Source organism: Pagrus pagrus, assembly GCF_965226575.1.
Source record: "Pagrus pagrus genome assembly, chromosome: 6".
NCBI classification, from domain to species: domain Eukaryota; kingdom Metazoa; phylum Chordata; class Actinopteri; order Spariformes; family Sparidae; genus Pagrus; species Pagrus pagrus.
This window is the reverse complement of record NC_140190.1, coordinates 12,964,939-12,981,646: the sequence shown is the minus strand read 5'-3', so window position 1 is coordinate 12,981,646 and position 16,708 is coordinate 12,964,939. Positions and strand designations below refer to the sequence as shown.

General features: G+C 47.5%; 1 protein-coding gene across 1 annotated transcript in view; it reads right to left on the bottom strand.

Annotated features, from left to right (window-relative positions):
* Positions 1-16,451, bottom strand: part of sema6bb (sema domain, transmembrane domain (TM), and cytoplasmic domain, (semaphorin) 6Bb) — a 132,413-nt gene extending 115,962 nt beyond the window's left edge. Inside the window, exon 1 of the mRNA XM_084355712.1 lies at positions 15,567-16,451. The gene's annotated coding sequence lies outside the window, so the exon portion shown is untranslated. The remainder of the gene's footprint in view (positions 1-15,566) is intronic.
* Between the last annotated feature and the right edge of the window lie 257 nt (positions 16,452-16,708).

The following is a 16,708-nucleotide window of genomic DNA, read 5'->3' as shown; positions in this document are numbered from 1 at the left end:
GATTGGGGCTGATCTCACCCTGCTTTCACACCAAACACAAGTTTGACACTGCGTACAGCAAGGACATTCATTTTGATGTAGAGTGAGTCTGTCCTGAGCAGCTACGCTTGCCATTGTGATTTTTCACCACAATTTGTGTAGGGCTGCATATAATGATTATTTTCATGATGAATTGTTAAGTCTAGAAATTAAAATGCTCACCAGAATTTCCCCAGAGACCAAAGTGACTGTCCAGCCAACAGTCCAAAACCTAAAGGCTCTTCGTTTACTCTCACAAATGACAAAGAAATTCAGCAAATTCCTCATTTTTAAGAAGCCGGAGCCAGCAAACGTTTGACGATTTTGCCTGAAAAATAACCTAATAACCTCAGAATAGTTGGCGTCTAAAAATCCAATGGCATTCCAGGAAGTGGAAGCTGACAGGAAGTGGAAGAAAAGACAAAGCTTATTTCACTGCAAAGAAGAAAGGAACAGATTATGCATCTGTCTATTGCTGGATTTACTGTATGTAACTCGACTCTGATCCTGACAGGACAGGACCAAAAAGCCCAAATATAGTATACCCTAAATATAAGTGAGTTTATGGAAATGTCTTGTTGGAAACTAACAGAAAACATTATTTACTTCACATGATGCTCTTCATCACATGCTCGACCAGACATAAACTACTGTATGCTAAAAATTGAACGACTAAGGCAGCCTGGCATCATTTCTATCTGCTGTCACGTCTCCATTACAGACTAAACGCATGAATAATCTTTGTCTTGTGTCGTTGGTAGTTGCTACCCTGAGGAAAACAGAAGTGATCCAGTTGCCATTGCAACAGCGGCGCCATGAAGTAATGCAACTCGGAAACGCTAGCAGGTCAAAAGTTGTCTGGTTCCACACTATTTTTACCATTTTCAGGTTAAATGGTGAGTCGAATGTCCTGCTGAGTGTTCACTGAACTTGCATACCAAACTCAGCTAGCTCGCCCACACAACCACACAATCGGTTCATTTGCTGTCTCAGTTTCTGACAGTTCCTCCTGAGATCTGTCAGCGTTTTTTGATATGTAGGTCTACAGACCCTGGTGGTGGTCAAGCCTGCTCTGACTGTATCTAGGTCTCTCTCACCAAAGCAGGGACTCTATTATTTCCCAGTTAAAGCTCCAGTCTGAATTTCACACACTGGCACACACCATTACATTAGAGAGGGATCCTGGACCATTTGCTTCATTTGCTCCTGGAATAACTGATTTTCGAGGCTTAATATTCTGAGTAACTGAGAACTAGTTTAGGGCATGATTATATTATTTGTCTAGGAGCCTGGAGGGTAAACTTAACTCTGGCTCCTAAATGTGTCCCTGCACTATAAATAAAGATTGACTGAATTAAGCAGATGGGATCTCTGTTCTATATTAAGCCTACAGTACATATCTAATAGTGGGAGGTTGTGGTGGTCTATATTAAGGAGTGTACAGATTAAAAATACAACACAACACAGCAACAGTCAGGCCCAGAACAATTTCCAGTTTGCTATTCTGAGGGGAGCTAATGGAAGCAAACTTTTTTCTGAAATAACAGACTATTTATGTTGTGTTCCAGTTGTAATGAAACGAATGCTGGCTGCAGTCGGGACGCCAATGTGATGGCTCTCGGGGTTTGTGTTTTCCTTTCCTCTGAAGTCTGTCTGCATTTTAAACAGTCTGTGCACAACATCTAATTATCACAAAAATGGCTTTTACATTTAGCAGGATTACTTTTTTCACCCATTCAGGGACACCACTTAGTGTGCGGAGAAGGCCGACACAGTGTTTTTCTAGTTTTCTTTCCCTATTCCGAGCTATTTTGTGCATTGCTGCGACCTCTCGCTAACGCTCATCACAAAGGGAGACATTATATACTTTAAAAATAACTCGCTACAGAAACTCTGTAAAAACATGTCAAGAAAGTTGGATCCGCTCGCTCAAAACATTTTATTTAGGTGCTTCTCTAATTACATAAAGTTTGTTCTCCTTTGCATAAGTCAGGAAAGGTTAATTAAGTGCGTGAGCAAAGCCATCACTTAACTCTAATTTGAGCGAAATCGCTCTCTGGTAAGCATGGAAACCACACTTACACAACACAGCAGCCAGTGTGAGCACAAACACATACCTCACATGCTTAAACGCCGTCTAAATAAGATCGAAATCCATCTCTGACAGAGAATGGGAAGTCAAAGGTCTGCGCGCAGCCGTCAGAATGATCTAAGACACAAATGACTCAGCACGAGTGGGCATTCTGATTTTTCACACTTGCGCGCCAGTAAACACTTTGGCCGGTTGGCTCACGACTGTGGCCCACTCTCTCTCCAAGTGCATAATCAGTCACATTAATGAGAATGGTAATGTGATGCAGAAGAATTAGTCCAGGTCCTCGGGGTTGAGTCTCGAAAGGCCTTGGAAGAGAAACCAGCTGCCTTGGCCTTAAAAATAAGCATCCCCCTCCCTGAGCTTCCCCGAGCGAGGCTACCGAGACGCCTGACAACAATAACAAAACGTCTCGACGTATATACACACACTAAATAACACTATTATGCCTCTGAAACCGCTCCGACAAAATCAATACGGCTCTCCTGTTAACCGTGCTGATGCGAGCTGTCGTAGGGGGGGTTGAAAAACAGCTCTGGCACGAACCCACAAACACATTCACACGTTTCCATGAGGTTGTGTTTATGAACAAAAACCCAGGCTATTTCTAAAACTAGTCTCCCCTGTGATGTCTGCGTCCCCTGGCATTTAAATGAAGGAGAACTAGTTCACCAAAATACGGCGCCGGCTCGAGGAGCGTGTTCTGCTTTAAGATTTATCACTACATCCACTTACACAGACACTCCTAAGCCTTGAGTCTGACTAAACATCAACTCCTCGGTGGAAACATCAGCGGTTGTTAGCTGAGCTGCTTTTGTGTGAATGTTCTTAAGCGTGTGTGCGTGTTTGTGTGTGTGTTTTTGTTTCTTTATTCAGCCTGATTGGTTCTCTCTCTCTCTTTCTCTCCAGGCTCTTCGTTAGTTTGTGTGCGGATACTAATGAGCGATATCTAAAACGTGCCAGAGGCTCGGCTTTACCCCCTCTGCCCGGTCCGGGGGGTCCCGCGGTGAGCATCACCTCTGTGCTCCTGTTTTCTGGATTTGCTTGCTGCCTGGTGTAGCCGCTGGTGCCAAGGTGCATTAATGAGCCACTGATCCAGCATCCGTGTGTGTGTGTGTGTGTTTTGTGCGAGTGTGTGTGATGAAAGACGAGTCCTCCGGCTGCCACTCCACACTCCCCTGCTCCCCTCCTCCTGTATCCACTATCCAGGAATCTATTCATTTCAATCAGGTGAGGTTCGCGGCAAGAGTCCTTGATTGCTGACAGAGAGGCCTCCTCCACAAACTCTCACACACACACGCACGCCCACTCGCACGCACACGTTCCACTCATTTCCCTATCTGTTCTGTTTCACACTTTTACATTTGTAATCCTCGCTCATTTGTAATTTCGCTTCTGCATGTTAGCCTCAAGAGAGAGAAACTAATTTCAGGAGTGAAAAGGGATTATCAGATGCAAAACGAAATCTCCCCCACCTCCAGACAAAGATATGGATGTAGACTTTTCAGGGGAACAAAAAGAGTCTCAAAGCCTGCTTCAGCCTGGATGGCAACTCTCAAGGAAGAAGCAAGTCAACTGCCACACTGGCAATTACTTCTTATCAGCAGCACCGGGGAACCGACTTGACAATGGTGGCAGAAATGCTGAGCTGATGGCCCGTAAAACACAAGGAGAAGTGACTGCGCGGAGCATAATCAGCTTCCCCTCGCTCCTTTTTGTGAATTTTTGTGAAAGTGACAAATATAAAAATAAGAAGCAAGGTGGCTGTGGAGGGTCTGGCGAGGCAGCCATCCGGTGTCTGTGTGTGTGTGTGTCTTTGAAAGAGCGTGAGGCATGCTAGCGGCTGCAACCAGGGAGTGTTATTATATTAATGAAGCTCCTGGCGGCGGCTCGGTCTTCTCCTCTGTGGACAGACCTGCCAGACAAATAATCCCTGTCACATTTTCACTGGCCGCATTGTATTAATGTCACGCCCGGCAGAAGACACTGTTACATTAACCTAGCCACCTAGCTTCACACACACACACACACACACACACACACACACACACACACACACATTTTGTCACACAAAACCCTGCCTGCATGACTCCCTAAAAAAGCCCAGGAAACCATGGAGACAAGACGAAGAGACGGAAGATGAAGATGTTTGGAGCCAGCTGGTTAAAGCCTGCAAGATAGTAAATTAACCATCTGATTAAGATTTGAAAAGCGGCAAAGGAAATGAACATAATGCATCCAATTAAGAGATGAGACGGCAGTAAATACGGAGCTTCCAGCAGTCGCTACCTCTGCCTTGAAAAGAGCTCCGGAGAGCGACGGTTTCATTGTCACGCGTTCACCGCTTTAACGTCGTTTATCCTGTACAGTTGGGTGACTTCACCTTTAATGTCAGGGCCCGGTAAAACAGAGATGAGAGGCAGTCGGGGAGGTTGACGAAGAGGCAGGCGGAGTAATTGGTTCAGATGTCTTTGGAGCCTTATCTTGTGAAAGGGGACAGAAATCTGAACTGAGGAGCAAACAGCCCCGGAGCTTTTACCTCCATTATAGCCCGTGGGCCTTAGCCCCCGCGCAGCTTCAAAGCTACTTTGTTGTGGCCGTTAATGGCGCTGATGACAGCAGAGAGGATCTCAATGCCAGGTGAAGCGGCCCGAGCCAGAGAACAGAAAAAAACGAGAGTGAAGAAATAATAATAACGCAGACTGCCCACCAGAGAGGAGCGGCACTGTCCGTCAGGCCGGCGGGCAGGCGATAGAAGCTAAAAAAAAAAAAAACCTTGTACGGGAATAACTGCCATCTTTAACATTTGGCAGGAACAGTGCTCACCAGTGTTTCTGTAACTAAGCACTCAGCTCGCCCCCTCAGGGTAGCACAATTAAAAACACGCTCACAGAGAGTCATCAATAACGTAAAAATTGAGGAGGAGAAAAATGGCTCCATTAGGAGTCAGGAGCATGCTGGGAAGGCAGGAGGCAGATCTGAAAGCTTAGTCATTGGCTGCATGTTCCTGTGATGATTCGGGTTATTTTGGCCAACTCCTCTGTTTACTCGCTATCGCAGCAACAACACGGCTTTTATTGCTGCTCCTCTCCAACATGCGTGCAAGCTGGAAAAACCCAGCCGATGCTTTCCCTCTCCTTAATGTTTCACGGTACATGACATATCTCAGGCCGGCTGTAAGAGCTGGCTCTTTCCGTCTTGTTTATCACTTCAGTTTAGACTGTGGGATCGAGTTTCCCTGTCGTGCTGCGGAGAGCCAGGGGAGAGCGTGGCTGGGTTTTTGAAATGAAACAGACAGAACAAGGATGGCTATTTATAAGAAGCAAGCGCATAATTGTTGAAAAGGTTAGAGCAGCCACAGCAGGTAACAAGTGAGGTGCGTGTTGATGCGCACAACAGGATGTCGAGGCAGCGCGGCGGTGGTGTCGCCAGGTGAGGACAATGTCAGAGAGAGCGGTCGCCGCAAGAGTTGAGAGAAAGGTTACTAATGAGGAGTCAAAATCAATCGACTGTGAGCGCGAAACGAGCAAACTGGAACCAACTTTTGCATTACAGCATGATTAAAAGGCCAGACAGTGTAAGCCCACGAGGTGCCACAGCTCCTCAAACTATATTTAGAGCAGCCGATACACAAATACAGCTAAGAAGGCATAATAGCAGCAACAAACACGATGTTTCCGTTTACCATGCCGCGGACAAACCATACGCCAGCCTATAATTGGGATGAAACAACTGAGCGCTCGAATGTCAAGAGCGGGGATTAGAGACATGTTTTAAGTGCTGTCACATCAAACGCGAGCAGCGTAAACTGGGAATGGGAAACTTTCTAAACAGTTTTTCTGTTTATTTAGACTGTCTGTACATGCAGAGCTTCCCACACTGAGACACTCTCAGACAAAGACGCAGGACGCACATACATCAGTGCTGGGAGGAGTACAGACGGGAGCAACAACACACTGGGAAGTGATATTCAACACAGAAGCTGGTAGGTTAAAGGGGCACTACGCAGTTTTGGAGAAGAAATTCAAACTTGAAATTCTGATATTTACAATGTTAATGAGGTAATAATACAAACTCAGGACTATTTATTTTTTCCATAACTGAATAAACAAGCTGTTCTCAGAGGAACATAATACCCCCAGAACACTGTTTGAAGCTAGAAAGGTGGCAGGGTCCGCCACATATAAACACAGTAAAACCGCATGAAATTGTGTTGTCCTTTAAGATCATTTTGTTTATGCAGTCATGAAAACAAAAAGTTTGTTCATTTAATTTGTTTCGGCATAAAAAATCAATGAAGTCTTTCTCTTCTGATTAAAATGTCTTGTCATCTAGTGCACCTTTAAATTAACATATTCCTGGCATAAATACATTCCACCAGTAGGGGAGGTGAATATTTTTGGGTATTTATGTCCTCGTTCACTCTCAAATTCGCCCATTTCCTCGCTGAGCTGATTAACTAGACGTCTCCTCCATGGTTCCATGTCTCACTCTGAGGAAACCAAAGCTCAGACACCTAAAGGACCATGTTTCATCCGATGACAGAGGCTGATAAATGCCTGACAGACTGCCAAACCCTGCTATGTGCTACATGAGTCAAGCACAAACACTCCTCCACTGCACAGATATGCGTTTGAACACATATCCATCATCGCCATGTGGGAGGTGCGTGTGTGTGTGTCTGCGCGCCCGCCGTATGTATGTGTGTGGCGCGCTGGCCCAGAGCGAGAAAAGCCTCGAAAGAAGTGTCCATCTCGGTGGCGCCACGGGATGATGGAGGTGGTCGGGCTGAGACTCTGATGAGGTAGGAGGATGTGGGATAATTCTCATGTTTAGTGCAAATTAGGAACGAGAACACCCTTTCCTGTCTCTTGCCGTCTACTTCCCACAGAAACGAACATGTGAGCGAACAAGCGAATGAAAGCAAAGGGTGCAGCCCGGCCTGAGCTCTGAATGTCACAGTCAGTCATCGCAGCCTCCCTCTTAGTGATGCAGACAGAGAGCCATTCTGATTGCCCCACCAGTCAAGCCAAGGGGTGAAAAACATTTACATGCAAATACGAATGACCCACTAGCTACTGTGAGCACGCTAGCTATGCTATTCTGAATGAACGGCGACCACAGAAAATCCGGCACAGAGGACTTGCCAATCAGCGGCTCCATTGTAGCAGCACACAGGCTTTAGAAGTCGCTGTTATGTGTGTAGGATATCAATTATTTTTTGCTTTTGTGGCTTATTGGTTTGTGGCTGCTATTGTCGCCACTCCTTGCATGAAGCGAAATTAATGTTAATGAATTCCGACCGGCAACATAATGTACTGCGTTAACAGATTGGCCGTGAAGAAGCTTAAATCCTTTCTATCTATTTCCAAATAACTCCTCGATATACAGACCGTCCTCACAAAATCCACTCCTCTCTGACAGCACCATAATACCGTCTAATCAACCGTCCACTTTCAGTTCGAATGATTATAATCCAGGACCCGTCATAATGAGCACCCCTTCCTGTCGCGCTGAAGTGGTTAGTATCAGGGGACAGATTGCGGGTGGACTGGCTGGGTCTCCGGGGGTCTTGGACGAGAGGAGGCTGAGGCTCTCTGAGTGGCTGTCACCCGCGGCTGGGATACTTGGATCAGGAACCCGCCTGCTGTCACAAGACCTGTTGCCTCCAGATGGGCCCTGGATCTCTGTCCTCGTCCTCCTCCACTCCTTATTTCATCTTCACCTTCTCGTTCCGTCATAAGCACATCAAACGTCACCTTCCCTTCATCCCCTCGCTCTTCATTAACAAAGTCCAAATCACCATGCTTTTGTTCTTTAACCCTGACATTCAGCTTTAAGCTCCACCATCTCATCTCTCGCTCATTGGCTCCAGTTTTCTTGGCTAAAAATCCCCCCCGAGTGTGTGTGTGTGTGTGTGTGTATGTGGGTGCACGCGCACACGCTTAGGAGATGAGCAGACGCACCGCACAGCAAGACCTCTTTGATTCGGCACAGCAGAGACCCACACTGAGGCTGTACATTAATTGGTGCTTCTGAGCCGTTAATTTAGGCGAGTACGTTCAAGGACCCACTTTCCTTCCACTTTCCAACAGCAACCGAGTGCTGAACAAGCATCCTCTCAAGATCCTCCCGCTATTTCCCGCTCTCTCCTCTCCCTTCTCTCTGCTCCATACCTCCCTGCTTCCCCCAGGTTACCCTTACAGTCCAGCCTCCCCCGGTCAAACGTAGCTCGGCCATCAGCGAGCGAGGAGAGACAGCGGGGTCACAGTCTCGGCTCTCGCCAACTGCCCCTGCGTCCGGAGCCAGCAAGCCGGGGTTTTCTTTCTCTTTTTTCAGCATGACTGCCTCCCCCAGGTCAGTGAACGCGTTAAGCTGTTAATTACCTCAAAGCACAAAACAAGTGGTAGCCTGGCAGCGAATGAGCAGACATTTAATTTTTTTTTTTTTTTTTTTTAAAGCGTACAGTACAAAGTTAAAACCAGAACACCAGCAGAACAAGCCGAGGCCGCAGCAACAATAGCAGCTGCTGCAGCCGCGGCAGTAAACAACGCTGTCACCGGCACTAACAGACAACGGCAGTGAGAGAATTCTCATTTTATTTTTGCAGCCTCTCTGTGACCATAAAACTCCAGGATGGAGCCATTTGGGCTGGATGTTCCCCTAAGAAATGAATCAGCTATAAAACAGCAGCAGGATAATACCAGTCTGGCCCACGGGGCATGGTTTCTTCAGATTCACGCTGTGCTGATGTGGGAAATGATTCAGGATGTGTGTGACCAGCATCCTCCCCGCAACGTCTCCCACCATCCAGGAGCTGGTTAAACTCAGCCTTATTAGTTATCTGCTTAGTGATCGTAGCAACCTGGCCCGGGAAATGAAACCGAGGAGGTGTGTCTGTAGATGCTGTAATAGAAATAAGTGTTGCTATTTATATCATGTCAGAGAAGGAAAATAATATAATTGCAGCATGGCTGCTGGCGCTGCTGCTCCAGGCTTTGGGCTTGTGGTGGCTTGTTACTTGGCTGTGAGTGTGTGTATGTCTGGGAATCAATGCACCAGTGTGTATTCATGTATTCTGGATGGTGTATGGGACCGGCCTGTCCTCTCCATTCCTGACCCCTCATTAGTCTCCTCTCTTGTTAACAAACAGGGGCTCTGCTGACACCGAGACTTCATAAGCGTGGGAGACGGAGAGACGACGGCGATGTGTGTGTGTGTGAGAGAGAGAGAGAGAGAAAGGGAAAGCGATGTGATTGGGCTTAATGACAAACAAACAGGCTGCGAAAAACATTCAGCTCACACACTCTGTTTATCCGTGTCCAGCAAGCAGAAGTCGGCGGCGTCTCCGTCATCTTCTCATCCCGTCTCCCACAGTGCTTGCGGAAAACGTGTCTTTTTCACCACTGCAGTGAGAATCCCGAGTGTCTACCTTATTCAAATACAGGAGAGACACACACGCGAGAACACACTCCCCCTGTGGAGGTACAATAAGCCTACATGGGATGCCAGTTGTACCAATGGGGAACATCTTTATTCAAGAGCCACTTGGCCTTTGGTGATAGCAGCTGCATTCTTTGTTCCTGTCATACTGCGCCACCTCAGGCTCACACAACATGATATCGCTCCAACTTCTCCGAGACACTCTGTCACACTTAAAGGGCATAGACGAAAAAATATTGAAATCATAGACTTTACAGACTCCGAGTGGAGAGAGAGAGAGGGAGACTAGCCCGTGGCTGCCGACGAGAGCGCACAGAGAGAGAAATTTTTCGAGAAAAATGAAAGAGCACTTATTATTGACTATATCGGGCTTCCTTCTTTGAACTCCCTCATCTATTCTGGCTGCCTTGGCTTTGCTCTGGATGCGTGAAAGCCATGAAGCAGACGGAGAGATGAGAGCTAAAGGAAGACGGGACTGGAAAAACAAGTGATTAAAAGATAAAAGGGAGAGAGCAGATGATGAGGGAGCAGCGGTGTGTGATTAAATGGTGGAGGTGGTCCCGTTGGGCTGCGGCCCTTATTGCATTTTAATGGGGGGGCTGGGTGACCCTTGACCCTCAGTGAGACAGGGGTACCACCTTAGTGCAGATCAAACTGCCAGGCTCGACCAAACCTCCCCCCAACCGAAGGGCATGTGGTGTGTGTGTGTGTGTGTGTGTGTGCGTGTGTGTGTGTGTGTGTGTGTGTGTGAGGGCTTGCAGGGTCACCGGCAAACGTGTTTATCCTGCTGCTATGGCAACCCCAGCACTAGCCTTGGGCAAATAACAACAAGAAAATCCTTATGTGCGAGTGTGTATGCGCACAGGAAGGAGATGCGATGTGAAAAGAGCCGTGTGATTTAATATAAGTCTTAAATTCATACATTTCAAAGAGCTGTCCGGTTCCCTCTCCCCCCCCCCTCCACCTCTCTCTCCCTCTCTCCCCCCTGCTCCTCAATCATCAGGCCCTCCTTTTCACCTTCTCTTTCTCCCAGCTCCACATGCTAAGTGGGAACATTGTTACGGTCAATTTGTCCCATTCAGGGTCCCAGTGGGCAGTGTCCCTGCCCTGACAGCCTGCAGACAGAGACCACACTGCCTGAGAGGCCTTGACATCAAGGTCCAGAGGAGACGGAGAGAGGGGGCGGGGGAGGAGGAGGAGGAGGGAAGAAAGCGGAGGAGAGGAGGAGGCGGAGGGGGGGAAACAGGAGAAGAGAGGTGACGCGGGGGAGCTGCGGTATGGAGGCAGAATGTGCGAAAGGAAAACAAGCTCGGAGAGAAAGAACGACAGAAAGAAAGGAGGAGGAGGCCGAGGTGCCAGGTTGAACACAAGCCCCCAGACTCAGCTGCTCAATGGTGTTTCCGACCGGTCCGTCAGTCTCAGGCTGGACTGATGTAGATGGCGACAGCTCCGCTCCCAAAAGAGGACAGTTCTAACAGATCTGCCTTCGATTGGGCCTGAGCCCAGAGAAATACAAGCCAGACCAGACGAGCTCAGGAGAGGAAACGCAGGTGCTCATACATGTAGATTTGGTGCGATATTGAAAGATAATTAGAATCAAATGTTCACCCTCATGACTCGTTTTTGCCAGGAGAAACTTCAGCCAGAGGGATGTTAAAAAGGGACTGCTCAGCGCAAGAAATCATCACTTCCCTCTAGAGGTATGCACAGTTTGGATTGGAAATACTTTCCACCGAGAAAATAGACTGTTGACAGCGTGTTGATTTTCAGCAGTAATAAGGGCACTGTTCCTAGAAAGACTTTTGAATTTTGAAGAGAAATTCTCTTTTATGGCTTTCAGTAACACAATTGGAGCTCCACTCATCTCCACTGTATTGAGGCAGAGGGAGAAATCACAGAGACTTTGTGAGTAAGGAAGAACGGTTTTGAACTGAACCTTTAACTTAAAACTTTAACTGGTTATGAAACAGTCTCAATTTAATAGTGACACCTCCACATGACCTACATAAGCAAACGAGACCATTAGACTGGCTATTCACTTGGCTATCTCTGAATAATGATTATAGTTATTCTCTACACCTGTCAACGGGTCGGATTCTGCCTTATCCAGGGCCGATAAGTCATAAAATGACAACTATTTTTAAGGCGTGGTGCTGAAGAAGCTGCTCTGTAGTCTGGTCTTAAGGCACAAAAACCAAGTTTACATTGTTCCACCCTATTCATCCTTTTCCCAGGATCATCAACACAATCAAAATTCCTTGTAGTCGATTTAAGTCTCACATAAAATCAACGCGTAAAAAAAACACAAACTGCAAAGTAGAAGCCGGCTCCTCCTGTTACACTTTTATAAAGCCCGAGGATTCATAAGAGACCAAATCGAAGCAGCAGAGGGGACCAACATATGCTGACTGTTAGTCCCGAGTACGGGTCAATCTCCAACAACACTGGATCCGTTTCCCGTCATGCAACTCAATAGTCTCTTTCATTGGACACCCTCTGCTTTGCCACAACTCCGGTTTCTGATGCAGGCTTTATACCACAGAAGACATTATCCAACTGTTTTCACAGGCTGAGTAGAAACCACTCACTGACCAACACAATTACTTTTATGTGCTAAATCCGTCTCTTTAAATGCACAGTATGTAATCTCTGCCAATAGGGCTCTCTCATTCAAAACTATGAAAACAAAGGATGTAGTCTGATGGTGTGGTGAAGTAGCATACCATATTTAGGTGTCGTCTTAATTGTTTAACAACCACCAACAACCATCATGTCTCTGGGTTTGAAATGGGATAATGTATGTACACTACTTAACGAACTGCTGTAAGCATTTTAGTTAACTTCCTAACACTTACAGTGGCTTTAATGTGGAAAAAAGTTACATATTATACCTATAAGCAGGTAGAGAATAGTAAATAGGCAACAACATATATCTAAAGGGGGTTTTGAAGATGATTTTTCTGATAAGAGAACTCAAGCCATCTCTCCACCTTAGCTATAAAGTTGAAGCCAAGTTTCTACAAATCTGATTCAGTGAGTGCAGAAACCAGCACATACACAAGGTTAAACTGTATATCCTCACTTTGGCCTCAACTTGCCCAACAAACTCAGCTTTGTCTGACTAATCTATCATTTCTCATTTACACGTTGGAGGCGCCCCAGGCCCACAGGTGACGTAACCCCCAGCAGGGTGCAGTGGGGAAGGTGGGGGGGGGGGAAAGGGATTAAGTCACTGTGCAAAGACACCTGTTATTTTAGCACATAGGGCGCAACACTTGCTCCGAGGCAAGGGGTGCAGAGGCGGCTGTTGGCGTCAGAAACGAGGCGCAAACAGGGCGCCCATTCAACCGATGCTGGACAGTGCTGAATCACACTTGTATGGGGCACAGACAGACTGACTCACACACATGCACACACACACACACACACACAAAGTCCATACAAGACAGGAAGGCAAACAGACACAATGTGATGCACAATGTGCCTTATGTTTCTCTTTGATAGACATGGGCAAACTCTCACTCTGCCTCCCTCTGTTCTTAACGACACACATGCACACACAAACCGTTCTTCGGACTAATTGGCGATGCAGACTCCGCCGCAAAGACAGCGGGGATCTGTCAAGGGCATGTGTGTACGGTGGGATGTTGCAGATCTCCCCAAATTAACTAACTTTATAATAAATCACTGGGCACTGCTAGCCAAGGATTAGCCCTGCTCCAGTGAGCAGTTTGTTAAGCTGCCGAGGAGAAGCACCGGGGACGGAGAAAACATCGCCAAAAACTGACATCAGCACTGGGACCTTGGAACGGTCCAAACCCCCTGCCTGGTTTCCTGGGCACACATTTAGCCTTGTTATCTGAGTTCTCCACTGACACACAATCCCGCTCCTATATTAGGCTTTTACTCGAAACTATTGCTTTTTTGTTCCTGTTGGGGTTACTCCACTAATCACTTTCGGTGTTCGGGATCTCAGCTCTAACATCAGGTACGCCGTTCCTTCCATTGCCTTCCCTTATGTTTGCCTTACTTGTCGGTGCAATCTTGCCCCCTACTGAGTCATTTCTTTTGGCAGGCGTGATGCTTCCTACAGTCTGGTTATTTATATACTGACTGAGAAAACATTTATCCCCGCTCTCATTTTCCGCAGACATAAATTAAACTCTCTCGAGGAAGCTTATTATAAAATCATTCAGAACCATCACAGCTTAAGTAACTTTTAAATCCTCTCATAGCGGCGTTATTTCTGTTGTGGTTACAGTCACATGTCTCTTGATCATTCTGGTCCCCTGATCGTGTTCAGGGAAAGTAAAACATATATTCTTTTGTTAGATTTTTGTTGAATCGCCGGCAAACGCTGCTTTTCTTCTATTATCAACTCCCAAAAAGTGTTTTGTCCTTGACATCTGAGCAAATGAAAGCCAGATCGGGTACAATGAGAAGATCTGAGATGGTATCAGACAGGTATTTCCTTCTGTTGTCTATTAATTCATACCCTCTGATAGCGCTTCTCTTGTAATTACTGGTGGCGCGATGGGCCTACAAGAGGATGTCAGCACATGAGAGGAAGAAGGGGGCACCGCTCCTCCTCTGCCACGCCGGAGAAGCTGCAACACTCAGATGATTACAATATCTGGTTTGTGATCATGTCTCCTTTCATGTTTCGTCTTAACTTCTTCCCTCTCACCGCCTCCTGTAGCTCCCTTGTTTGCACCGCTGTTACTGTAAGAAAAGCGAGCCTGGTGCAGCACAATCTGAGCAGCCGGGGAGGAAGGATCTATGTGTAACCTGCAGCAGAACCCCTGAGCCCCGGCTGTCAGGGTGGGTGACAGCCCAGAGGAAGACGAATTAAGGAGGCTCTCGTCCTCTGAGGCTGATTGACACAGTCAGAGCTACATAAAGGTTAGTGGAGGTGCTGGTATTCCCTCGGCTGTGTCTTGCACTGGACGAGGAGTCTCACTTTCTTCAGATGTGTCTTTCCTCTCTCTCTCTGCTCTCCTCTCTCTCACACACACTCGGGCTCATTATAGGAATGCTCCGGCCCGTTGGGACTTCACTTACTTCTGTCTCCCTTTCCAGTCCACAAACCTCGACGTTGGACAAAAGGCAGCTGAAAGGCAATTTGAATTTGAAACAGGGGCCACAACAAAACAACACACAGCTCTCCCCCCCCCCCCCTAAAAAAAACTTCAGGGGACTCGGTGCCAGCTATTGAGAGTCAGCGGCGCTTGCACAAAAAAAAAGCTAAAAATGAGATTCTGACACTTTTGCAGCCAACTAGCTCAATGTACTGTAAAGATATCAGCTACTGCAGAGGGAGAGGGAGGGATGGCAGAGCCCTGAAGGAGGGAGCAGTGGACACCAGGGGCCCAGCGGGTAGGACTGTGCAACATACACAACCGCCAGCAGATAACATACAAACACAACACATACACACAGAGAGGAGGGCTCATTTTGATCACTTCCACACTTCACACAGCAACTCGCTGGATTTCTTCATGATGTTTCTCTTGTTCAGAAAGGGAGAAATTCCTCTCAAGGTTCCTCCAATCAAACAGCTCCAAGAAGCAAAAATCTGGTTAATTAAGGTGTGTGACAGCGACAAAGGACCCTTTAGTCAACACAAAACTGTCAGCCATTTTCAATCACACGATGAGTCGTGTCAATAACCCAATCAATAGATGCACGGTGAAGTGCCTCCTCAGGCTCCAGACAGCTCAGAGCTGCTTGTTTTGGTGCGTGGCTCCGCTGCGAGCTACGCAGTATGAAATTGAGAATTATACAATGAAGCCCGCTGTCAAGCCAAGACGTGGAAGACTACAGATCAGCTATTGTGTATTGATCCGGACCGTGTTAACCAAATCACCACAGTTTAATTCCTCCGTTGTCACCAGAGGCAACGCAATTTACCCAAAGCATCAAGGCGCGACAGGAGCCTGTGCCCCCGGAGCGCACCGCCGACCACCAGCGCCCACCCCAGCCCTGCACACACCGGACAGCTCGGGTCACTTACCTCTGCTTAGTGTGTGGAGAAGGTGCCGCCGACACAACGGCAGTGTGAGTCGATTGTGAGTCCCGCTGGGTACAAGAAGAAGAAAAAAAAAATCCGAGAGTGATCAGAGGAGAGAGGCGGCTCGTTAGCAGATCCTGTGTGGGGCTTTGTAAACTACTCCTCCCTGTCGCACCTGTCTCTGGCAAAAAACTGATCCCGCACGCCGGCCTGACATCCCTAAGACAACTGTCTCAGGGGCTGTGTGTCCGTGCCCCCCTGCCAGCTCCAACACACACATACATACATGCACGCACTCTCACACACACTCACACTCACTCACTCACACACTCACACACACACGGCACCACCTGTCCCCGGTGCAAAACAGCCCACAAAGAGCTTCTATGTCGCGCAAGAACACATGGCATTCCCCGTTAGTCTCTGCAGCAGTACTCCCTCACAGACAGCCGTCCGAGATCCCCAAGTACGCTGGAAAGGCTGGAAGCAGTGCGCGATGACCAGGAGAGCGCAGTAATAACCCATCCAGCACACCACTGGCACCAAACCAGCTGCAGCGTTCGGGAAAATTACATCTGCCGCTCTCGTCGCTCGCCCAGTTGTGTTATCAATCTCCCGTCTCCCCACAATAGTTGGTCTATTTCGCCGCTGCGCACGACTGCTGCTCTGTCACTGCTGCGTCTTTTTCCACCCCTCGACTCGAACTGAAGGAGGAAAAAAAAAAGACCGTCCTTCTGTCCGCTCATGCGCCCCGCTTCCACGCAGCGCCAGGCTCAGGATCCGGCGCAGCGCAAAGTCCCATTCATCGGTTTTTTTTATTGGAAATAGTTCCTGCGCTCAGGAGCTCCGGTGAGGCGGGAGGACCGCGGCGTTTGTCTTTTCTAGCGGCTGTGTGAGCTATACAGCATCTCCAGCAGCACTGCTCCCCGCTGTCATCCACCGGAGAGACTCCTGAAAGGGCTGTTAGTGCCAAAACCTGAAGCAGAATCACGCAGCGACTGGAATGGAATTGATTAATGACTAATTGGGTTTCATTTGGAGCCGTCAAATCCCTAAAAAAATCCAATTTAGATCAAAGTCAAGGTCTTTGCGGTAAGGAAAAAAAAATAAGAGAAAGAAAGAAACCAAAAACAAACCGAGATGAC